Source organism: Melanerpes formicivorus, unplaced genomic scaffold (assembly GCF_026170545.1).
Source record: "Melanerpes formicivorus ecotype bairdi unplaced genomic scaffold, bMelFor1.0.p_v2 SCAF_19, whole genome shotgun sequence".
NCBI lineage: Eukaryota > Metazoa > Chordata > Aves > Piciformes > Picidae > Melanerpes > Melanerpes formicivorus.
The window spans coordinates 2,565,328-2,591,061 of record NW_027142371.1 but is presented as its reverse complement, the minus strand read 5'-3'; the positions used below and the strand labels follow the sequence as shown (position 1 = coordinate 2,591,061).

General features: G+C 46.4%; 1 protein-coding gene across 4 annotated transcripts in view; it reads right to left on the bottom strand.

Moving 5' to 3' along the window:
- Nucleotides 1–25,466, bottom strand: part of EYA2 (EYA transcriptional coactivator and phosphatase 2) — a 120,344-nt gene extending 94,878 nt beyond the window's left edge. The window contains exon 1 of one of the 4 annotated variants that reach the window (XM_068149815.1): nucleotides 25,394–25,466. The gene's annotated coding sequence lies outside the window, so the exon portion shown is untranslated. Of the gene's footprint in view, nucleotides 1–3,906; nucleotides 3,935–4,163; nucleotides 4,217–4,315; nucleotides 4,393–25,393 lie in introns of those variants that run through there. The other 3 variants (XM_068149814.1, XM_068149816.1, XM_068149811.1) reach the window with 3 other exon arrangements.
- Nucleotides 25,467–25,734: the final 268 nt, after the last annotated feature.

The following is a 25,734-nucleotide window of genomic DNA, read 5'->3' as shown; positions in this document are numbered from 1 at the left end:
GCCCCTGGCCATAAACAGGAGGGAAAACACCTTCACATGCCACTAAGGAAGAATTTCCCGGACGCAGCAGAGGTGACCAACAGAATGAGAGCAAAGCCAAGATGCGATCTCGACTTCAGGCAAACAACCTCCTCTGACCTCTGGCAGCTCCCACACACTATTAAACAAAAAAGTATTCTCTCCATGTTAATGAACCATGTACAATCTAACAGATAACACTGCTGCTAAATAAACATGTTTATATGGGACTCCTAATGCCAGGACTTAAGCAGCTGCAGACAAATAATTTTAGAGGGGAAGGATTATGCCCCTGTAATCTTTCCCATCTCATTCAGTACACCTCTGAAACAATTCCAATACATAATTAAAGCCCAAGTAGAAAGACCAAGTGGAAAAAAGGTTTGACTATTTTTACTTAAATACTCTGAGACACACTCACTGGAACCATCTCACAGTGACCACTAATTTGGATCCAATTTTCCCCTCACACCTCTTGCAGCTGCAAATCAGGAGCAACTGAACAGCTTGCTGATGAAGAGAGCTGGATCAGGTTTTGCATGCTGAGATCAAACAATATTTTGCAAGATGACTGCATAGTCCTAAATCCTTATCCCCGCTTTCTCCTGCCTCCTGCTTCAACACTCGGGTAGCACCGAATCTACCTGCAAATGGCAACACCTTCAAATGGCAACACCTCCAGGCCCCAAATGACCCCAGCGAGATGAGCAATTATTTGCATCCTAATTGAGTGGCTTATCCTCACCTGATTAAAACAAGGTGTTTGTTAAACATCATTACTCGAGTTAAGATCTGCAAATAAAGGTCAATTGTTTTAAGAATTAGACTGCCATGAACAATTGTTTTCTGATGAGACCGGGGAAGAAACAGTCCTAACCAGGATGGTGCTCCCGGGTTTCCAGAAGGAAAGGGAGGAAAAGAGATTTGCTGAGTTCTGCCTGTTTAGATCAAAGTGAGTATTATGCCAAGAGGTTTGAGTAGTTATATTTTATCTACATATTTACTTCAAAATGAAAATATTAAGAAATCTTGTCCTTTTTACTAAATTAAGGTACTGAAGGAGGATGCAATCTACAATCTAACCAGCTTCCCTTTTGCCTATGCTGCTCCTTCTACCTCTGAACACATTTTTACCTTTTTTTTTTTTGGTTCCTTCTTGGGATAACGATTCCTCTGTCCCATGTAGTACAATGTGAAATGTAATGAAAAGAGCCTGGTTGTTAGTCCAGGAGACCACACCACGGACTAATCAAGTTTATATTGCATTGCTGTTGAACAGTGCACATGCATACGGCAACTGCACACTGCAAACAGCACCACCAGACTTGCCTGCTCCCTCTACCAAATGACCCCTCCACTTAACGGGATGGATTTTAAATCTTCCCATTAAAACTGCAGCATTCCACGGGTTAAGAAAAGGATTTGAATTCACAACCTCGTTTAACAGTTCGTCCCTAATAAAAGTTACCCTAGGCAGGCAAAAATAACTCCAAAATATTTTCTTAGCATTCTAAAAACTCCTGCTAGTTTTCACACACAAAGGGAAAAAAAAAAGGGGGGGGGGGGGAAGAGAAAGGCATTTTTCACTGCACAAGTAATCTTAACAATCATTTCCACAGATTAGGCCTAACAACCTGTGAATTTATTGCAAAAGCAATTTACTGCAAGGAATAATTAGTCTTCGGCGCTGTTCTTGCTTGTTCTCCAGTTGAAGACACCTTAAAACCATCTGGTTCCTGCAAAATCTGGCACAGAAGAAACAAATCTTTCTGAAGAGAATTATAGCTGATTTCAGAAGGGCTGTTTTACTGCTGCACATCATAAATAACAGTTGGGAAGACAGCAGAAAATTACTAACATCTCTAATTGTTTTCTTTGTCAGCAGTGTGTACATACACACACACACACACTCATACACACGGACACACAAATACAGCCCCGCCGCCTTCAGCGCGATGCCTCACAGCACCGAGGTTAAACATGCAGCACATTTTTTGCTGGGTTAGTAGGCAAATTACTGTATTTTTCAGAAAAATAAAACCAAACCCAAAACCCAGCCTGTCAACCAAGTTAAGCACACCACCACAGCAACACAGAAAATTCTTTAAGTGATATTCTGAGGTCAAGTTCTTCGTCTGGACACCTGAGTTTAATTCCTTTGTATAGCCGCAGACGCTGTCTAGTTTGATATGGGACTTATTGTTGGGGTGGGGGTGGGGGGGGGGATTATCAACAACATTTTTATTTCTCCCTGACGAAGCTTTTCTAATGAAATTTAAGACTGCCAAGGTTGGGAGATATTTGAAACAGAAGCCCATTTCAAGCATTTCAACCCAGTAACAGTGGTAAGATTAGTGAGGCATGGGAATCAAGTCTCTATGTAGTATCTTAGAAGAAAATGAGCTGAGGGGAGTGAGCAAAACAAAACAAAGCAAAGCAAATCGATGAGCCTGAACCCAAAAAGAGTACACCACTTGTTATTATTTAATCAAATGTTCTAACCTGTTGCTGGGGGAGTCCAAGAGGCATAAGGACTGCATGGATAACTCCACTCGATGACTTCACAATTTAATTTTGCATCACACATTAAGAGTTGTTTTTTCAAATTATTATTGAGAGATATAAATTAGAATAATTAAATCAAATTATCAGCTGCTGTGCCATTTCAAGGGAATTTTCAAAACGTGCTGAAAAAGCTTCTGGAACGTTTCCAAAGCTGCAAGCACTGATTGTTCTCAGGGCATTTGTACTGCAAGCCTTTCCTACCTGCATGTGCAACATCAGAGGCCACACGATGCCTTCAGTTTCAAAGCAGCAAGAAAACAGCATCAGCTTTGTTGAAGAATATAAACGGTTTATTGGTGGCAAAAAGGATGAGCGAGAATTTATCCCGAACGTAGCAACGAGTAAGACAAAACAACGTAACGCTTGGTGTTTGAAGCGATCAGGGACCATTAGGCACAGTACAACTAAGTTAAATCCATGCCATCTTCGGGGGACCTAGCTGCCCCAACGCACAGAGAAGCGGACAGGCAGAAAGATGTTAGACAACCTTCCTCAAGATACTGAGGGGGAAATTCTTCTACAGATGGCACTGCAGAGAGAAGGAATTCTCAGTACAGTTCACAAGAAGGATCAAACTTTAAACCCTTCTTGCCCCTGCCTGTAACTGCGCTAAGGGATGGGCGAATTTGACACCACGCTGAACAAAATTTCTGTTCGTAGATTTGATGCAGACTAATAAAGTCTTTATTGGTTAGCCGTATGTATTTTAACAATCACGATTTGATACAATGGAAATAGATCGTTATTTGAAATGTCTGGAAAAGAGCGGTTGTGTACCACAAATAATTTCCTTCGGAGGCCGTTCGCGGGACTCAATTTAACGCTCAAAATAAAAAAAGAGAAGTTTACTGAAAGTGCATAAATCACTGCACAAGTTTGCCTCACACGTGCAGCCGCAGAAAACAGCCTTCGGTCGTTTTATTTAAAAGCACGCTTCAGTTTTAAAAACAATTCCGGAGCGCAGCTAGCTTGCAGATAAAACCAAACGCTGCGCCGCGCGTCAATTAACTACCGCGGCTAATGCTCCATCGCAACGCCGCAGGCAAGACCCCAACGCCGCGGAAAGCACCGCGCCTCGGGCTGCTCCGCACCCGCGGAAGGAGATCGCGGCGCTCCCCCGGCGCCGCCAGTCCCCGACTGTTTCGCGGCAGCGCTCCGCTCCGCGCCCCCGCACCGCTCCGCGCACCACACGCGGAAGCAGTTTCACACTTCGGGCCAGCCGCGGGCAGGCAAAGCCCCGCTCGGGACCCCGCTGCCGCCGGTCGCTTCCGCGGGCGCAGGGAGAAGCCGCTCCGCGGCCGTACCCCCCAAGCCCCTACTCACCGAAGGCGCAGCGCGGAGTCGCAGCGCTGCGGAGTGTGCGCGCCCGCTGCGGGCGCAGTGAGCATGTGCGAAGCAGGCGCGCATGCCCGCGGAACGGAGCGGAGCGGGGCGGCGGCTCCGCACCCCGCGCTGCGCCCCAAGCGCACCCACCCCCTCCCCGCCGCGCCTCCCGCGGGGGTGCGGAACAGCGCGGTGGGTTTCGCCGGCACACACCAGCACGACGGATGGCGCGGCGATTTTTAATCGGTTCATCTGACCTGTTGCTTCTCCGGTAGCCGGGCCGGAACAGCCGGCCCCTCCGCCCCCCTCCCTAGCAGCCTGTCACCAGCACCTCCGGCCCCTAGCAGCACGCCGGGCCTGTCCCTGCGCTAGCCGCCGTCGGGGGCAGGCCGGCCCGCCCCGCACCTACCGCACGCTTGAGGCCGTGGCGTGTGGCAGCGGCAACCCTCGGAAAGGTCCCGGCCCTTGGAGGGGTCCCAGCACCCGCACGGCTGTGCTGCCTGCGGGGCCGGGGCGGAGGAGGAGCTCCCGCACGCCGCGGAGCCCGGCCGGAGCGGGATACGCGCGGGCAGCACCGCTGCTATTGTCACCGACCTGCCCTGTCACCCGCCGCCGCCGGGTCTCGGCGGGAGGAGACCCGGCCCGGCCGCCTGCCCCGCTGTCCCTAACGACAGGCAGTCGGTGCTCGCACTGATCGCAGGTAGCTCCTGACGAGCATTCTGCTTTCCTAGCCACGGCTGTGTCTTTGCCGCTGCTAGCAGACACGTTCGGCTGCAAGTTCTTAAAGAAGATTCTCGGTGTAAAACTTGGACGTTTGAATACTGCCTGAACGCCACCTTCTCTGCGGCTTCTTCCCTGAGCGTAACTGTTCTCACAGCAGCCCTTGTGTCACTGATCTCTAGTCACAATTTTCCAACACCAACTTGAAAAGCAAGACTTTTGTGGACAGCAGTCTTTCTTACACCCAATGTGCCACTAGGTCCTGCCGAAACAGCTTTGCTCATGCAAGCCATCGCTGTGCACTCACAAACGTGGAGCACCACACAGCTCCTGCCTCCCCAGAGCGTGAAAGCCCCTCAGCTGATCTTGCTTCTAGCTCTGATCCTACCTCTAGCTGTGATCTCAAGGGAATCACGATGGATTTGTGGTTTCCCCCTCTCCCATGTCAGCACAAAATCAGAGGCAGCCTCTGGCATGTGCACCTTGAGAGGCACTTCTGCTCCTCTCTGGTGTCTTTACAAGGGACTTTATGTTCTCCACGCATCCAAGAGAGGTGCAACAGGCACCTTTGAAGGGCTTGTGCTAGGGAAGTAGGGGCCTCCCACTGCATGCACCTCTCGTGCTGTGCACCATGCACACAGCTTCACATTGCCTGTGTCAGCCTCATCCCCACAGCACAAGTACCACACACCTGCCCCTTCCCACCCACATACCTGCTTGCTGGGGATGCAGCCTGGCCACAGCAGCATTGGGGCGTTTCATTTCCATACCCTGCTCTTCCTCCTTATTCCCTTCTTCTCACCACTCCGAGGCAGGCTGCGGCTCTCCAGTTCTGTCTCTCCAGCATTGGGGAGGCATCAGCGGAGACCTGCAAGTCCTCGCCCCAACGGCTTTTATTACACCTAGCCCTTTCCTCAGGAAGGAGATATCCCATGAACCGCAGTGGAAAAGCCAAAGGAGCACAAAGGGTTTTGAGTTCAGGGTTTGAACAAGCTGCAGCCCACTCATGGATTTAACTCAAAATTTTGACAATGGAACAAAAAACATCATTGCAACGAGACAGCTGTTTTTACTATCAAGATCTCTCAGATCACTTCAACTGCAAAGTGTGTTCCTACAATCCAAAAGAGACAAAGCTCCCAGCATCGGTTCAGAGCTGGCAGCCTTCCTAGCATGAGCTACCTCCCGTCGGCCTAGAAAAACCAAAGCTCTTTTGGTTGTTATTCCCCATCAGTTCCCAGCACTAACCCCCTGATTTCCCCATGGGGTATCTGCAGGTCTGAGTTTACACCGCTCTCACATTAAACTTGGAGAGATCGCTGGTTTGGGGGGACTTCCTTGCTGCCTTTCTTGCCTGTAATCGTGCTCCCGGTGAGGAGTCTCTGAAGTCCAAGAAAACCTTTACATCCGCCTTGGAAGAAAAAAAAATCTTTCCCTTTTTCCTCCCCCCCTGCCCTGCCCCAAAACCTCATTGCCGCATTAGCTTCTTTTGAAGCTGGTCTTAACAAGTAAGTTCATATACAGTAATCAGTTAGAAATGCCTTGCGTGCAAAATTCCCTCAGCCCCTGATTTCACAACATATTTGAATATATGCTTAGTTTTATGCATGTGAACAGTCCTACAACAATCAACACAATTATTTACTTAAGTGCTTAAAGGCAGGCAGGTATTTAAGAATTAGTATTGTTTGTGGTAATGCCACAGAGAGCCAGTCAGAGACCAGGACCTCATTGTTTGTACAGCGCCCTGCACACAAAAAGACACTCCTTGTCCCTTTCAGTATAAGTAATTTTTTGCAACTTGTGAATTGGTTGCCAGAAACACCTTTCTTGAGCTGCTGGGTAAACACCATTTGTCTGCCCTAATATCCTTTCTATTTGCTAAAAAACATTGTATGCAATATTTGGAAAAGCAGATAAGGCCACAGTGGGAAAATCATGCAAAGCAGGAGATAAAGCATATTTTTCAGTTAGGAATTTTAAGTATTTTTGTCATTGTTGGCATCCAGGAAAACATCTGCAGACCTTAAAATGAGTTTAAAAGGGGCGAGGGAGCAAAATGGTTTCTGCCCCGTGGATAAGGCTGTTGCTTGGGGTGCACAAGAACCAACGGTACCAGGCTGAAAGGCAGGAGAGCAAGTCCTGATAGTTGGCTCAGGGGAAGTCTGCCTTTCATCAGGCTGGGTCATTGTGAGCCTGGGGATTTCTCAGAGTGATGGAATTGCTTTCTGTTGAAGACCAAGCCAGGTTTAGGAGGGCATTTGCCTGGCTTGTTACTCTGTCCTTATTCCTATAAACTTGAAAAATCAAGGGAAAGAGCAGAAAGCTCCACATACCCACCACATGAAAATGCTCCCACTCACCTGCCCAGATGACAGCTCCTGAACTGACTGAGGAGCTAAGGGTGCCCTTCCTTGGCAGCCTGGGGCACCTGAGCAGCCAGCCCATACCCTAGCCTTAGGGCACATGGGGAGCTGCCTTCAGCCAAAGCCTGGAATTCAGAGAGCTTACCCACAGTGTGGGAGAGCCTGCAGCTGCATCTCAGCCTCTCCTCTGAGAGGGCAGGGAGCTAGATCCAAAGTTTTGTTACTGGGAAAGGATATTTCCTTGAGGAAACATTTCCCATGCCTGATGTGCACCTCACCATCAAAATGAAGAGAGCTGCACCAGGACAAACAACTGTTCCATTTTCAAAACCAAGAAAATGGTCAGTATTTAACTTTACAGTCCTCTCTGACACATAAGATGTGATGCCAACCTCTGGTACACACCAAGGTGAGAAGCCCTGTAAAAGGATATGGAGGATTTATTTGGGTTCTGAATATGGTTAACCCCCAGCATAGAAAGACTCCAAGTTAGACCCTGAGTGTCACAAAATCGCTTTGCAAAGTGTAAGATTTTAAGAGCAATGCATTTGGGGCTCTTACTAATTGGTCTTTGGCCTTTGGGTTCATGTTTTCAATTTCTCTGTGCAGCCACAACACTGAGTAACTAACTGGTCTTCTAAAATTAAACCCCAGAATCTCACATTTTCATGTTTTCACATGATGCCAGATCTCAAGCTTTGGGGGGAGGGGGAACCCCAAACATCCAACAGACCCAGAACACCAGAACCAGAAACCTTCTCACATTTGAGAAGACTTTCAACAAAACTGTGAAAGCTGGCACCCCTAATATTTCCTGACACATTATTTTGTAGACTCCACTGAAACTACATTCTCAAGGCTAATGGTTGCTTCCTTTCTTGTGAATGCCCATAACTACTGCTGCTGTTATTAGTATAACATCATTAATTGATTTAGTGCTTTAAAAACAGAGGAGAGGTGCTCTGTCCTCAAGTCATTAGAGGGTAACACAAGCTAGAGACTATTTTGATGATCTTTGGAGATCCCTTCCCACCCCCAACATCCTGTGATGCTTGAAACAGAATTACTTCAAAAGAGCTACTTCATGTATAAGTACTCAGTCCTGCAAGGCACTGAGGGTCTGATCCTAGAAAGGCTTTAAATACACCTTGAAGCAGCAGTCTGAGCTCAGTGCAATACAGCACTCAGTACGGGACTGCCTACTTAGCTGGAGTGCCATCCAGGGGGACTTAATGGTGCTATAATCAGTTGCACTTTTGATGCCAGAAGGCTCAGCACCTTGTAGGATGGATTCTTCCAGGGATGACAAGAGCTATGTCAGGATCCCAGTGCTAACATCTCGTGTTCAGCATTCAAAACCAGAGCCATCAATGTCAAGACTGCGCTTCTGCCTCAGAACTGCTTGTTTGCAAAGTCGCAGGCCACAACGTTAAGCAGACTGCTGGTTGGGTCTCTGGGACTGATGACAAATCAATATGTGTTGTTTAGCCTGCCTCATCAAAATTCAGAACATTTGTAACTGATAAACAAAGTGCATGTTAGCTATTAAAGCTCAAAATTAGGCAGGCAGTAAAAAGTAATCTGAGAGGAGGACTGTAGCTACTGATACTATTGAAGCTGCTCTTAAAACATATGGTTTGCAATCACTGACACAATGCACACAAATAAACCCCTGCGACTGAGGAGTGCCTGATCTCTTCATCACTAAATGATCAAATATGCCTCTTTGTTTTTCAGCTTTATGTCCCCTTCCTCTTTCTGGTTTTTAAAGGTAGAAGGCTGCTATTTTATATTGGCTGAAGATTTGGGCCCTTTGTACCAGCTACAGACGGGCTTCATTAATCAATTTCCACTACTGGCTTGAAATGAGAAAAAGCAGAATTTTTTACTACCCTTTTTTTCCCCTTTTCCTCCTTCTTTTTTTTTTCTTTAATACCCTCCCACTATTTTGCTTGGAATTTCTCCTGTAGAAATAAGAAGATTCCCTCTGCTCCATCCTTCCTGTTACCTCACACTTTAGCAGCGAAATTATTTCTACTACAAAGACAACGAAATCACACAATCAATGACACACACCACCACACCACACCACCCCCCCGATTTGCTGACTGCACTCAGCCATCTCTCACAGTAGGAATGGAACCAATTTCACCTGTCAGCACAACTGCACAACAATTAGTTTGCATTAAAAGGTCTTGAAATGGAAAAAGAACTTTTGGGACCATTTTGAGCTATCTTTTGTTTGCTTGTTTGTTTGTTTTTCTCTGTGATTTATTTTTTTTTTAAGAGCTCTTTCAATACCATCTTGGGAGAGCAAAAATTCTTGTGCTGTGTGGCTTTCTCGGCTCGGGACGGAGCATGATGTGTGGATGGACGCTTCCTGCTGACTCACCTCAGCACATGGCGTTGGGAGCCCTGTTCCTGAGGATGGGAAGCGGCTGTGGCTCTGCTGGGTGGGAGGAATGATGGTCTGCAGGAGAGATTGGAAAACTGGCCCTGAGGCAGAGCTAGAGCAATGTTTTCACGTTAAGATTTGATGTTATTTCAATTACCAGTAATAAAAAAATTACTGGGAAGCATTTGGACACTGAAGCCCTGGGAGAGGAGGTGCCTAAGTGTGAGGTCTTTACAGCCAGGCAGAGCTGGGAAAGGGATGGCTTTCAGTTCTAATCAATATGGGCATTGCAAGTCAGATTAAGAAAGCTTGTCTTAATTCTTAATTAAAAATAAACCCAACCAAACAAAAAAACACACACCACCACCCCCCACCACCCCCCATTCCTTTTGAAAATAGGCTGTAGCTGTTTTCCCAAAAGGAAGGCACACAGTCCACTCCTGTGGCTGTGAAAGGACATGGAAGGTGTTTGTAAGGTTGTTTTCTCATTAGCTCTTCCTCCCCCCACCCTTTTCTAACATTTCAGATTAAGCAGATAGCAGCTTCCTCCTCAGGGAAGACTTAGGAATTCCATAGGCTGGCAAACCTACTAACAAATGACAGCTTTTTGCCCTGTTTGTGACTAGAGCAGCAGTGGGCATGAGGCAAAACTAAGTCAGGGACATCACTGCGGTTGCCTCTGACCCATATAATGTTGCATCTGCCTCCAGGTAGTTGATGCTGCAGTAAGCCAAAGAAAGCTGGATTTTGGGTGGCCTCCAAATTAGGCACTGGTTAGCTGTTGATGCCAGAGCATCAAAGTTGTTCAGCTGTTGCTGTGACAGCAGCTCAACAGCACTGCTGGTGCAGTGGCTGGCAAAGCCTTCCAGAAATCTTCCATTTAATTTATCTTGTGGAATTGGCAAGTATTTGGGAAGTTCATTCACACGTGAATCCAAAGCCACCCTTCCTCCAACTTCACGTCAGATTTTGGCTGCAAGGAGGAGTTTGATTCATAATCAGAATGCAGGCACTCTGGAACTTCATTTAATGTGCCTGTCCCCATGGGAATGAAGTTTCATTACTATGTACATTAAAATGGATAATCAAAGACAAATGCTTCAGTTCATTACTTTAAACTTGGAGAATGTTTGCCTAAAATCCATCTTCTTTGGTTCAAGAAACCTCGTCTGGCTTTCTAACCTGTGCTCCGTCTTCAGCAAGCTTTTCTTTGAGTCTCATTGTACTTGATGGAAATCTAGGGACAAATTCAGCTGTACTTTGGATGTAATTTAACTACACCACAGAACCAGGCTTTCAGACCTTTCGTCGGGCTGATTTACGAGCGGAACTAAGGTTTTGCTCAGTACAACATTTTCACAGTCAAGAGTTACACTGCCACAAAAGGGGAGGCTGTCAGGTGGAATGACCACGAGTCAACTCTGCCAGACTGATTGCTCTGCTCAGATGAGTCAAGCCGGCTGCCTCTGAACTTCGGTTAGAAAACTTCAGGGGAGGTTGTAAAAATTGCTCCAAAATGTTAAGCATTTGAAAGCAAGCAGAGAATGCAACAGATGCATAAGAACGTTTTGCTGTTTTCCCATCATTAGTAGTCATTGGGCTTAAAAGTGGTTTTACAAACTAATGAAAGGGCAGAATGTTTCATGCTGAAAAGCTGGGAAGTACCAATGGAGACAGACAACTTGTACTGCATTTACTGAATGCAAGCTGTAAAGATCCACTCCAAGTTAAACAAGAAATGCACTTTCCTAGCAAATGCAGTGGAATGTAAGAAACTCGGACCCAGTCAGGTATTGCTAGGAAATCACAGACAGTCTGTTCTCCTCTGGTTTTTTGGTGGGGACTCAAGAATACAATTCTTTCAGTTTGCTGTGATGCAGAGATCGTTTGCATCTTGTTAACACATATTAGAGGCAGGAATAAGCCACGTCCTAAGCCAGTGAGGCTGAGGGCTCCCTGCAACCTTCCAACAACTCACTGGTCACCCTTTAGAAGTGTAAAGCAAGTAAATCAATTTGATTTATAGTTTTGGGAGCAATTCTCTGTGGATCAATTTACCTAGGATAATTCTTTTAAAAACTGACTCTGGTAAAATGTTTCCTTTTCTTTCTGTGCTCAAGAAGATAATTAGACTAAAATGTTCCCTTATGCTGCAAAAATGTGGGCTTCTCATGATCTAATTTTTACTTTGTTTTTGCTTAAGCCTACATTCACCTTCCACTACTGTGCACTGCTGTAACCAGGGCTCAGGCAGGAGGCTGCACTTCGTGTTCCTCCTTAGCAGAGAGGGGACAGGCAAGTATCTGCTCTGAATGGCATGGGTCAGCACTGACCCAGGAGATCCACTCTTCTGCTGTGCTGGAAGCAGAATAACTTGGGGCTTTCAAAGAGAGGTTAATTCCATATTGTGGGAGGTAGGATGATAAGATCTCCATCTGGCTTGCAGCAATTTGAGTACTTCTACTGCCTTGTTTATACTGTTTGAAATATCTAATGAATACAATATGCTGTCTCCAAAATAATACTGCATATAAGGCCTGTAAATTTAGAGTAAAAAGTTTCATAAGAACTTAGCACATTACCTCTTTGTAAATGTTAACTGAGTGTTCCTGGTAATGCTTTCCTGAGCTTCCAGTACACACATCAAGCAGACAGAGAAGTACAAGTAGCAGAGGTGCTGAAGCAGTGGTGGAGATTCAATCCATCCATCAAGCTTTCTCCTGTTCCATTGTATTTTGTTGATGTTTTTCTACCCCAGCAACTGTTCACTTAAAGTTTATGTTTGTTGTGGTTTTTTTCAGGGAGCAGCAAATGACAATAGGTTCCTTAGGGAATTATGACTCCAGGAGAGGTAGTGATAGATGCTGACAGTGGGACCTACTGAAAACCCCAGACACATGGAGCAGTGAGCCAGATCCAGGGTCCAGTCTGATACAAAAGGGGCAAAGAGAAGATCAGGGATGAACTACCTACAGCACATGGCTGTGGTCCACCCAGCAGCCAAGGCTGGAGGCACCAACATCTCCAGCTTATGCAAGGTCTCTCTACCATGGGACTGAGCTTAAATTGCATTCCTGGGCCATGGGCAGCAGCTGTGGGTGGAGGTTTCAGGCAAGGCTTGAGGGCAGTGAGGCCTCTTCATATGTTCATGCTCCTGGCAATATCTGGAGATAAATGAGGCCCAAATTCATCAGTGTGTTTGCTTGAAATTGGTACAGGGCATGAGCAAACAAGTCAAGATAAATGGGGAGCCAACTAACAGTTTAGGCTTAAGTCCAATTGTTCAGGAGAAGGTGGTTGTGCAACTGCAGCCTCTGTGCAAGCAGACCTGGGGGTCAGGCATGTCGCAGCTGCAGACTGGCTTGGTGGAAACCAAAGTGCTCCATGGTGACCTGGGCAGCTGTACAGTGCAGGTGCCTGCTATGTGCTGGTCACCAGCATCTTACTGTGCCTCACTGGATTTTATTGCTTAGGTGAGTCCACCAGCTCTTGACGTAGATCCAGCTGCCTCTAAGGGTTGTGCTTATGGCTGGGGCAGCACACAAGAGGGGCAGGAATGCGGCAGGAATATGTTCCATGAAGCTTTTGAGCCACTTTCTGCTGCACACAGTTTCTAAGAAGACCAAACACTTTCATGTTTCTCCAAAACAAGCTGAGGTTCGTTTACAGCAAACCCTTGCACTGAGTGAGACAGATCACTTCGCTGATAAAATACTGTGTGGCACCCACATCTCTCTCTTAAGAGTATATCTTTGTATAAAATGATAGATATTTCTATATTTACAGCCACTTCTGTCTTTACAAAGTGATGGAAAATAATGTCTTGGTTTGGAAGAAAATGGTTTTGCTGCCAGACTGCAGGAGCCTCTCTTCATTCATTTCAAACACGGCCTGTTCTAACATTAACTTCCAGAGGCCCCGTGTGCCAGTACAATACAGATCAGAAATATTGAGTGCATTACAAGTAGCAGGTTACACTTCAAAACACTTGGTTCACAGTGCTCCAGACCATTAATCACTTTTATTATTCTAAAGGACTGAAAGGGCTTAGAAACTTTGCCTAGGAAGCAGTATAGATTCTGAACAGCTGCACTGCAATTTCTGCTCACATTAGGTTTTGGACAGACCATTGATTTTCAGCAAATGTTCTTGGCGGCCAGGAAGTGCTGAAACTGGCAAACTTTCTCTTGCAAACTTCTTTTTCTTTCTTCTTCTTTTTATTTTTTTTTCCCCCTTTCTGAAATGAAAAACATGCTGGTTATTCTGATTTAGATCGTCAGCGTGGCCCTGATTTACCACTACATCACACCACCATAAAACCGGAGCGTCGGGGGATTTAGTTATACACCGGACCGAATCAGATTCCCTGCAGGGAGCATGGGCACTGGTTGTGCAGGATTTTTGTTGTTGTTGTTGGGCTGTGCTAATAGGCTCTGTGCATGTAACCCTTTGCATATGGTTTTTCTTTGTTGTCATGACAATTGTTAGGAAGGAAGAGACTTGAGAGCATTTGTCTGTGCATTCAGATGTTCAGGGGAGACTGACAAGCGTTGTGCTTGGAGAGAAGTCTGCCCACGAGCTAGCAAACAAACGTGTCCTCGTTACCCATGCAGTTGTGTGCACTCCAAACCTCCTTTCAATGGCTGTGCATGGTTTTGCAAACTTAGTTTTGCAGATTAATGTAGCAGCCACTGTATGGAAAGATGACAGGATACTTTATCTTGGCTTTCCTTCCTGCAAGTTACACTTTATTACTTGTAAACTGGAAAATACAGCCTGCATTGTTCCCAAAGCTGCATAACTGTTTGGGAAGAGAGGCATTTAGATTACATTTAGGTTACATTTTAAAGAGAAAATGGGGCTATAGTTTGGCCTGAGGGGATAAATAAACACCATTTACATCCTCCACGCAAGGCAATATCACTTTTATTTTCTTTTTTCTTGTCTTTTCTACATTTTCTTTCTCTTTTTGTGCTCCTTCCAAGCCATATTGTTCTTTGTAAGAAACTGGAAACCCTCCTGCCCTGCCAGCAGAGGTGGAAAACAAAAATGTTCAGTTGCCAAAACGTGAAGTGATTTTTGGAGTGGGTATAGAATAGAGCAGCAGCATTTTGATGCTGTCATTTGGACCATATAAAGTGGGAAGAGAATTCTATCATATCTGGGAACCTTCCTGAGGGACAGGAAAGGGGCAGCCCTGGTCACTAGATTTTTTTTGACCAAGGTTCTTATGAGGAGTATTACACAAAAGGAGCAGAAGCACTGCAGTCAGAGAGGCAGAGACCTTCTCCCTGTTTGACATTTGCAGCCCTGTAGAAATCTTTGTGCAGCGAAACATCAGACAAAGGAAATTCAAAAAGGAGCATTTGATGGCATTTGTCAAGCACTGAAAAGAACCCCATGCCCTAGCTCAGTAAAACAAATGTACTCCTTGTGGGTTTTTGTTTCTGGAGACAGGCAATTGCCCCAAAATGGCTTTCCTTTTTGTTTTTATTATTTTTTATTTTTGGTGACAGAATAAGTCAGGTTGCAGTGTGCCCAGGCAGCCAAGAGGGCCAATGGCATCCTGGCCTGCATCAGGGACTGTGTGGGAGGTCATTCTGCCCCTGTACACTGCACTGGTTAGGCTGCACCTCGAGTCCTGTGTCCAGTTCTGGGCTCCTCAGTTTACGAAGGAGGTTGACTTGCTGGAACGAGTCCAGAGAAGGGCAATGAAGTTGGTGAGGGGTTTGGAACACAAGCCCTATGAGGAGAGGCTCAGGGAGCTGGGGCTGCTTAGCCTGGAGAGGAAGAGACTCAGGGGTGACCTTATTGCTGTCTACAACTACCTGAAGGGAGGTTGTAGACAGGCAGAGGTTGGTCTCTTCTCCCAGGCAGCCAGTACCAGAACAAGAGGACACAGTCTCAGGCTGCACCAGGGGAGGTTTAGGCTGGATGTTAGGAAGAAGTTCTATATAGAGAGTGTGATTGCCCATTGGAATGGGCTGCCTGGGGAGGTGATGGAGTCACCATCATTGGAGGTGTTCAGGAGGAGACTTGATGGGGTGCTTGGTGCCATGGGTTATTTGTTTAGGTGGATTGGATTGGTTGATGGATTGGACGCGATGATCTTGAAGGTCTCTTCCAACCTGGTTTATTCTATTCTATTCTATTTTCAGGTTGGGTAGTGATAGAAACAGGAGGAATGGAGCAAAATTAGAAGTGGGTAGATTCAGATTGGATGTCAGGAAGAAGTTCTTCCCCATGAGGGTGGTGAGACACTGGAGCAGGCTGCCCAGGGAGGTGGTGGAAGCCTCATCCCTGGAGGTTTTGAAGGCCGGGCTGGATGTGGCTCTGAGCACCCTGCTGTAGCGTGAGGTGTCCCTGGCCATGGCAGGGGGGTTGGAACTGGCTGAGCCTTGAGGTCCCTTCCAGCCCTGACAATTCTGTGATTCAGTTTGTAGTTTTAACTGCTTTCCACTCGTGCTCAACAAAACAAAGCAGATCTCTCAAACCTTGTAACTTTTAACATCTCATGATTCTTACAGTCGTATCTCTGCTGTGGGGTGGTGTTTTTGAGGGTGTGATGATTTAGTGCCCAGGTGGCTGGCACAGCTGCAGGAGGGTCTCAGCCAGAGAGCCCACTCTGCCTTATTTATAGGCATCCACGCGCTTCGCATCTCTCAGAGGGATTTTTGTTTCAGTAGCATTTGAGATCCCCTTTTCCTTTCACATGAGAAAATAGTGCCTGTCCTGAAGGGCTGAGATTTTAACATCAGGGAGAGGGAAGAGAAGGAGCTCCCCTGTACTCGGCTCCAGGTTCCCAACGGGAAAGCTGGGATACAACGTCCTGCCAATTGCCAACTGTTGTGGTTATTTGTTTTTTTTTAAAGACATGCTTTGGGATTGCACAGAAAGCAATTTGCTGCACAGTGCCACTTAGAAAGGAAACTCGTGTCTTGACAATTTTCCACCAGAGCATGTCCGGCTTCCCGAACTGCTTTCTTTTGTTGCTTTTGGGATGAACTTGACTCTGATCGCAGAGAGCCTTCTCCTTTGTTTTCAGAGGCTGTTCCTGCCAAGCAAAGTAACTGTGTTTCTCAAGCACAGCCCTCTGAAGGCACTGAAGCATGCTGAACACAGAAGAGTAATTTGTTCCCTCCGGCTGGATATGTCTTGTATTAAAAATTACAAGATGAGGATCTCTGGCTGTGCCGAGCGCACACTGGCTTTGCTGTACGGTGAGAAGAGAACAGGTTGTGGCTGAGCTCCGCTCGCTGCAGATAAGAGGCGCTGCCCTCTCCTTGCTTTGTGTTCTCGGGCAGGGCTCAGTCCCCAGCTCCCCGTCAATGTGAGCGATTGTGTCTGAGGCAAGGGTGCTTTGATTAAAAGTGATAGGGTTGGGAACACCCTCTTTGCTGAGCAGAAGTGAACGAGGAAATGGCCCTCATGTGTGAGCTTCTGGGGAGAGACTGTCTGCTCAGCTTGCAGGCCAGTCAAAATATGCTTTCTGGCAGGGGAATTAATAAATAGACTGGCTTCAATAGATGGAGATTTAAGGGCAAGAGACTAGTGTTGTTCTAAAATTCTTCTGCGTTGGGACCTAAATCCAATTTTAATGAGGTCATAGCAGAAAATTGATTTGTTTTCTATCTTCCAAACAATATCTTCTTTGTTAAACAAGAAGATTGGAGAGCGTTGGGGTGGGGGGTTTTTTTGAATGCTGATTTTGGGTATATGTTTCTAAGTGTGTAAAAGTGCTGGCCACTTTCATTTCCTGGGGATAATCATGTGATAACCTCCGCTGGACCACAGAAGTGTATTAATCTCATGTCCCCCAGCGTTGTGGAGAACTGAGAGACCTCCAAACTTTGCCTTTCCTCTGTATGGGACGTCAAGAATGGTACAAAAGGAGTGGTTTTATAGTGAAAACACAAAACTGCTGAGTAACAGCAGCATGAGGATCCAGGGACATGTTATGGAGCAGTCTCCAGTGGAAGTGGTGGAAAAATCCATCATTGAAAACATCAAAGTCTTATGACTGTTAAGAGTTGCACAGTACTGGGTGTGCTGCTGAAACCTCCACTTTCTGGAATCCAGGAATTTGTCAGCATTCCCTCCTACCTTACATAAGCAAGCCCACAGACCAGCTACAAGCTTTGCTTCTCGTGGAGAAGAGCTTAGAAGTCAGGACTCTGAAAGATTCAAATACTAAGAAATACAAAGTCCTTAATTTTGCAGATCTGTGTATTTGGAACGTGCAAGTTTGCCTGTGCCTCAACAAATCAAAGCAGTGGCCTATGAAGTGTCCACAGTAAGGAAACATCAGTGGTAAGAGGCAATGTGGGCATCCTGAGATACCCAAATCCTTCAGACATTCCCTGCTCATCCTTTGTCATTCAGGGGGTGTTTTGCAGAGGAGGTTGTGAGACAGCAAGGAGGTACAAAGTGAGTGCTTGAGGTCCATGTCTGGGTCTTGGCTTTGGGGCAGTCATGACTGGGGTATGAATGTCCTCATCACTGGCTTTTTGACTGCTTCCCATGTTTTGTCTCCCACAAGAAGTGGGAAAGTCCTCATCAAAACAAGCATTTCTTTAACAAAACCAGACTTGGCCATACACCCTCAAAGGAGCAGGTAACTGGTGGCTGAGTTACATCTGAGCCTGGGGAAGAGCAGAGGTGACTGATGGAGACAGGAGCCCCTTGAAGCAGATGCTGTCTGATGGCTCCTCACTGTGCGTGGGCAGGTAGAGCTTTATTGTGTGTGTGAGTCTCATCTGGATTTTGAAAGGAAATGAACTGCAGGCAAGGCAGAGGTTTCAGGTAAGAGTGACTTGATGGAAGTGATGGGTATAAAACCCATCAAATTACTCTGCTGTGGCTAGGAAATAGCCTCACTGCTCATCAGTTTGGGATAAGCCTCTGGATAAGCTGTGTCTTGTTGCTGCAGACCCAATGGTGCCTGATGACTTCCAGCAAAGGCAGAAACACAACACAGTGCAGCTCTGGTGCTGTGAGTGCTTTTCAGGTGGCTGCAGAGATGCCTAGAGCATCTCCTTTACGCACAGCCTGCTGCAAAATGCACCCGGGACTTTGTGCCAGCAGCTGCCCAACCAGGGCACCAGCAACTGTCTGGAAGGTGTACAAAGTTTCACATTTGCACTGAAAGTGAAGGGTGGACCCTGCCAGGGTTATTTCCTGCCACTTAAAATGCACTTACAAGCAGATTCCTAAAAGTTCACCTCCCAGGGGGGCTGAGCTAGTCCTGCTGGGACACGAAGTAGTGATTCCCAACCATATTTCAGACTTGCTGCTTGGCTCCTTAAGCCACCACATGGCAGCTGATGCCTGCTCTGTCCTTTACACGCAGAAGCAGTTCGATGTCTTTGCCAATGTTTTTTCACCTCCTCTGCTACCCTGAGCCATCACCTGCTAGTGCTTGTGGCGTGCAAATGGGAGAGTTTTCTTTATGAGTTGCACATAAAATCCACACCTCTGGTCATGCATGAGAAACTGCTGAAAGAGCCTGAGACAGCCCTGAGTGTGTTCCATGTTTTATGGACAAGACCTCAAGGTTGTTTGCTTTTCAGAACTGCACCATGTGTCATGCCTGACCCTGCTGGCACTCACAGATACTGAATGACACACTCTTGGCAGGGGACCCAGCTGGCTAATTATGCATGCAGTTTACCTACATGCTGCCTTTAAGAGGCGCCCAATTAAATGATCCAAGGGGTCAGAAGAAAAATGAAGGCATTACTAAAGGAGTGAAGCCTTTTCTACCTCCTGAGGCAAACCCAGCTACTTTCAGAGCATTCAGGGAAAAAAAAACCAACAACCCAGAGCAGATGTTTTTTCCCTTTGAAAAGAAACACACTCTGCTCCTTGTTGGTGTAGATCATCCTCACCCTTGACATTCAGTTTTGTTATTACAGAAAGAGGGGTTCTCATGCTATTTGAACATTATTTTATTGCTGATCTTTTCCTCATTCAGCAGCTATCAGCTTCCATGGAGTTACTTTCACATAAGTGCTAGTTTAGGTGAGTAAAGATAACAGAACCTGTGTCTCCCTCCCTGCCTTAGTTGTTGATCATTATTCTCCTTGGGCTGGTACAACCCCAGTGTCATTGGAGGCACAGGATGGGCTTCCTGAATGAGTTTGTGCCCTGGTTAACAAACATTTACAAATCAAAGTTATCTAACAAAAGGGCAAAAATCCTAGGAATACTTATTACAACTTTGGGCAGCTATTAGGGACGTTCTGGAGCTTTTAGAATACCCACCGAGGGGCTGTGCATGGGCTGGTGCCAAGCAGAGGATACTAAAGCAGCTCCAATGCCCCACTGCAGTGCCCCAGTTTGCAGAACTTCAAGCACAAGCTGTGGTCCCAGCACTGCTGGTCACCAAGCAGTGCAGGAGCAGCGTGGGCATGTTTCCTGACTTGAAGTATTTGCCCTCTCCAGTTTGCTCCACAGCAGTGACGAGTTTTCTCTGGAGGTGTGCCCAGCCCTTTTGGGGAATATACCTCTTGCAAAAGAGGACATGAACTTGAGTTTCCTTGATGAAATCTTGTGGCCTGCATACTTCAAGAGCTGCCCAGCAGATGCCTTCTGCATTTGACAGTGAGAGTCCAAAGAGAGCTCACACTGCTGCTGTCTGGACAAGCTGATTTTTGTCCTTCTGGTGCCCATAAAATAGCTGGAAAAACTTCTTCAGGGAAAAGAATTTCTGGAAACTCTAAAGTGAGCTGAATTCCCCAAGTCATTACACTTGGTTAGTATCTTTCACAACACTGCTAAGCTCTAGGTAATGGTATGCATAACCCCCAAAAGCAGAAACAGAAAGACAGGAAATTATGGCTGAAGTGGTGTTTTTCTTAGGGCGTTTGTGCTCACTGTTGCAGCAGCCAGTGCCAGGTATTGTGAAACACAGCGAGAAGCCCCTGCTCGGCTAAGTTTCTCTTTAAAATGCAGGCAGATTGGAGCAAGATATGAAAATCTCCAGAAGAGGTATCCTGGAAAGGCAGGAAGCTGCTTCCAGAAGTGTCACTCGCCTCCCCGGGAGTCTCGCGTACACCCAGGTCATATTCCCTCCAAATCTGACAGAGCAGCTCCAACATCACAGGGAGGTTCCCTCACTGCTGTAAGAATAGGTCCATTGATGCTTAAAGCAGTCATGATGTGCTCTTTGAGCTTTTAAGGGTATAGATTGTCCTCAGAACTGTGATTTTTCAATATGCTTCATTGATTTCAACTGAAATAATATCTCCTTATCCAGTAAACACACCAGTAGAGCTGTTGCTTTAAAGAGAGCTTCGAATGTGGCACTGGGGCAACAGCTCTGCACATTCCAGTGGGTGTTTCTCTCCTGACCTCTGCCTATCTTATGGCCCTCTCTTGAAAAATGCTTGATGTGCACAGAAAGCCACAAAAAACTGAGTCTAACTGACCAGCCTTGTAACCATGAGTGTTTAGCCCTTCTGTTTCAGGATGCCCAGACTGTCTGATGAGCCCTTTGCATGTGCTGATACCTAAGGGGTGCAGTGCAGTGTTTAGAAGAGCCTGAAGTCAGGCTAAGTCACCTGCCCTCAGTGAACCTGAGGGTTACAAATACAGCAGAGCACCCTGCCCGAAGCTCTGCAGTCTGCACCACTGGCCAGCCAGACCCCTGCTCTCTGCACGTTAGTCAGGGCAGGGAACATCTTTGCTTCAAGAGGGGATTGGACATGGCACTTGGTGCCATGGTTTAGTAGTCATGAGGTCTTGGGTGACAGGTTGGACTTGATGATCTTTGAGGTCTTTTCCAATATGATTCTATGATAACAAGGAGGAGGGAAGGAGCAGCAGCAGGAGCAGCCTTTAAACCTTCACATGGGGAGGAAAAAGAAATCAAATACAGATTTCAGGCAGCCAGGTTAGAAGGAAGGATGACAAACTGCTCCCAAACAAAAGCTTGCAGCCTTAAACACTCACAGTTAAATGTGGCTTCTTTCAGTTTTTGCCAGAGAAACGGTGGTCTTATTGTACCATTTGGCTCTATTTGTGTGGTTTCAGATCTCAAAGTAGCAGCCAAACCTTTCTATTACCAAAGAGACAAGTCTTGCATGGAGCTGTGCAGGCCAACCCCTGACACAGTTTAGCGAGCAGCATAAGGAACACATCAAGCCTCGCTCACGCGTGTTGTTCATTTACACCTTGCATCACCCACAGCCCAGTGCCTTCCTCCCAGCTCTGCGCTAACCCGAGACAAGGAGCCTGATTCACCACTGCATTCCTTCATTTTTACCTCAGGATAATTCCATTTAAATCGGAGTTGGGACGAGACTAACCCAGTGCTTTTTGTGCCAAAGAAATCAACGCTGCAACCCTTTGAGCTTCCTGACCTGCTGTTTTGCTTTAGCCTTCACTTTGGCTGTTGTTTTTTTCATCCTGCTTGAGGATCTTGATGGCTTCATATTTGTTGGAGGCTCTTCTGCTGTCCCAAGAGAGGCAGTTAGGGTGCTAGAATTAAATACTGAATGACAGATTTTTCATAGCACGGGAAGAGCAAAACAAAACAGCTGTCCGCATAAACCTGAAGGAGCAGGAACTGGACTGCTCTTTAAAAATAAACTTGGCATTGGAGATGGTGACTGAGATAGAGTTGTTGCCAAAAAGTGGTGAATAGTTAGGATGCTCAAAAAATATTCTGATGCTAGTGGTTTGCAAATGTGGGAAGGATATATTCAGGCTTTATTTTCTTTAGCGTGTTCTTTGGCTTAGAGTGGAGTTCACCACGCAAAATGAGCATGTAAGAAGGGAAACGCTTCAGCTCATCTGCTGCTTTTCTGCATTCAGGCAGTGCCCACTGCCTCTGCTGCCAAAAATAAGTTTTTACTGATTTTTACTTCTGTTAGCCTGAAAGAACCAAAACAATGGAGAGTCAGCACAGGGAGGGCTCAGCTGTACACATCCAAGCTCGCTGAATTTGCCTGTTTAAACTCACGAAGGCAGTGGAGTGCCGTGGATATTTCTGAGGTTCTCACCTGACCTACAGAATAATGTCTGGTGCAGGTATAGGGCTGAAAGAGCTCACACAAAGACAGCAGACAGTGAGCCTGCTGAAGCTGCTGAAGTACCTCCCACCTACAAACTAACCTCTTAAAGAAGACCCTGGGAGCTGCAGGGTCTAGTGCAGGAATTGGAATGTGCTGCCCAGGGAGGTGCTTGAGGCACCAACCCTGGTTGTGTTTAAAGGTGGCTTGGATGTGGTGCTTGGGGAGGTGGTTTAGGGGTGAACCTTGTAGAGTAGGGTTATGGGTTGGATTTGGTGATCCTGAGGGTTTTTTACCAGCATGAATGTTTCTGTGATTCTGTGATGTGCAAGACCCATCTGAAAATGAAGGTAATCAAGAGCTGACGTTGTCACTTTAACACAGCCTTTCCCCCACCCTGTGCTTGATTCAGTTAGATGCTAACTGCATTACCCTGCACTGCTTCACCCACTGGATGCTCACTGCCTGTTCAGGATTTTTATATCCCCTTTCAATACCTGGTCCCAGATGTTTTGTACTGCACATTATTTAAATGCTGCTGGAATATGACAGCTCATTAACTGAGGTACATTTCCGTGGTGGTATCACCATCACAGTTGAATGCTTCTCAAAATTAATTATTTCAGCTTTGCATCAGTGCTGTGAGTAGCCTCCTTTCACAGCTAAGAGAGAAGACAGCTACTTGGCTTCCAGCAGACTCCAAGGAATGTTTGCAGACTGGCATTTCTGCACTGCTGGCATTAGTCAGACACAGGCAGTGTAGTCACACCAAGGACTGCAAAAGATCCAGACACTGTGCTGATTGCCATACCACCAAACATCAAGCCCTTACTGGAAAGACAGGAAGAGGTAAGAACTTCTCAGTGAAATCTGTGTGAGTTTGTTATTTTTACAGCATTTCTGAGCTTCAGAGGCATCACCCAGGTGGGTCAGGATGTCAGGATCTAAATAGCAACACCTGGAGCTGCCTGATGCCATAAAAACCTCACACAAGTCTCCTGCTCCTCCACCTGTTTTGCATCCTTGTGTAGTGGGCTTGAGACCAGAAGAGCCTTAATTAGCTCTTGAATATGTCTTGAAACAGCAAGTGGAATGTATCCTTGTTGTTCTGCTGTGCATTCCTTTTCCCTAAGCACAAAAGGAAATGTAGTGCTACCTCTGAGGACCCTCCAGCTGGTGTTACCTGTGGATGATGTCCCATCTATTTTTGTTGCTGATGGAAACAAGCAGGTCAGCGCTGACAAATGCAGCTCATACTCTGCTCTCTGCCATCCTAGGGAGGAGCTGTTCAGACTTTCTGGGTGCAACCTCTTTGCTCTGCTCTAGCTGGAGCCTGTTGGGGCTTGGGTGGCAGCCAGCTGCACAGCACATCTGTGAAATCTGGGGGCTGCCTGCTCTGGAGCAGCTTTGCTATTATATCATGTCCAAACTATTTGTGAATGGGAGCTGATAGGGATGCTTTCAGCACAGAAATACCTTTTCTGAAGCTACATGCCAGCTACTGCTGGACTGCTAAACATCCAGAGGCTATTTCAGCCTTTCAGTATATACATATTGATGACTTTATATGTTGTTCATGAGGCTCTCCAAACCGGAGGGAGCTCTGTCTTTTCAAATGAAGTTAACACTGTCACGGAATCATATAATCACTAAGGTGGAAAACCCTCTAAGATCATCAAGTCCAGCCATCAGCCCCACACCACTATGCCCACCAAACCATGTCTCAAAGTGCCATTTCTGTGTGTATTTTGAGCACCTCCAGGGATGGTGACTCCACCACCACCCTAGGCAGCCTGTTCCAATGCCTGACCACTCTTTCAGTAAAGACATTTTTCCTAATATCCGGTTTAGCCCTCTCCTGGAGCAACTTAAGGCCATTTCCTCTCCTCCTATCACTTGTTACTTGAGAGAAAAGACCAACTGCCACCTCACTCCAACCTCCTTTCAGGGAGCTGTAGAGAGTAAGGAGGTCTGTCCTCAGACTTCTCTTCTCTGGACTAAACAACCCCAGTTCCTTCAGCTGTTCCAGCCCTGTTCTCCAGAGCCTACACCAGCCTCATTGCCCTTTTCTGGACCCTAGAAGAGTCTGAAATTAGCTACAATAAATTAGAGAAAGTGAAATATTAAGAGTCAGGTTAGATCACCTTCTCCTGCCAGTCTCTAAATGCTTTACATAAGGCTTTCTCCTTGCTACTGTTCCTGAGAGCATTAGGACACTAACTGAGCATTAGCATTAACCAGAGATACTCAGTCCCACTCTGAACATGTCCCAATAGCAGAAGAGCCAAGATGCTGGCAGATGTATTTGCTTTGCTTGCAGGTCTGACCCAGCAACGGGGGAGGAATTATAGGAAAACAATTTAAAACCAAGAAGTAGTTTAAGAGATCTGAGCAAAATGGTCTGATAGGTGTCAGAGTGAGCTACACACCTCCTGTGGGCAATGCAGCTTCTGCTTTCTGGAAACTCAGACCTCTGAGCTTTGTTAAAGATCATTTTGCCTTTTCCTCTCTCTTGCCTTTGTGACCTTGCACGGGTGACACGGCTTTTGAGAGAGGTTTGAGACTTGCTGACATTGCAATGCTGGAAACGGAGGCAGTGTTTGATCAGATTTCCCTGCAAGCCCCAGACTTCCCCTCCTACCTTAGACATTTCTCAGACACCTCCAACTTGGCTGATAGAAAAGGGACCGTATCGTTTTGAACTGAGCTGTGATGGATGTAATAAGGTCTGCGGTAAATTAAATCAGAAAGCAGGACACCTGCGTTACCCCCTCGCTCACGACAGGGGCAGCTTTCAGAGGTGAGCCCAGGCACGGGGGAACGTTCACGGGGCTGGAACAAAGACAGGGCTGACCCCTGACATCATTTAAAAGCTGCTTGATGCCAAAGACTTCCTCACTTTTTACGGATATTGAAACAAATAAGTCATGGAAATGATGACTGACCCCAGCCATATGGGAGCAGAGAGATTAGCTGCTAATATGGAAAGTTACCTGGCCAGCGTTGAGATCAGTCACGAGGGAAGGGGGAGATCTGAGGGACGGCTGCTGGAACCGTGAGGTAATGTGGCTGCTGCTGAAGAGGAGCTGCAGCTCAGGATGACTGGAAGAAAAGAGGAAAAGGGTTTGGTTTTTTTTCCTCTCTCTCTCTGCTGAAGCCAAAAGCATACGTCATGATGTGGCTGAGTGACAGAGCTGTGTTTTCTAGGACGTGCTTGGTATTATGGGAATAGCAAACATGAGGAAGTTGCTGTGAAGTGCATGGGAGGAAAAGCAGTAAATCAAGGGCCAGCACAATGCTTCAAAGTCCTTAGCAACACACGAGCAAGAACAGG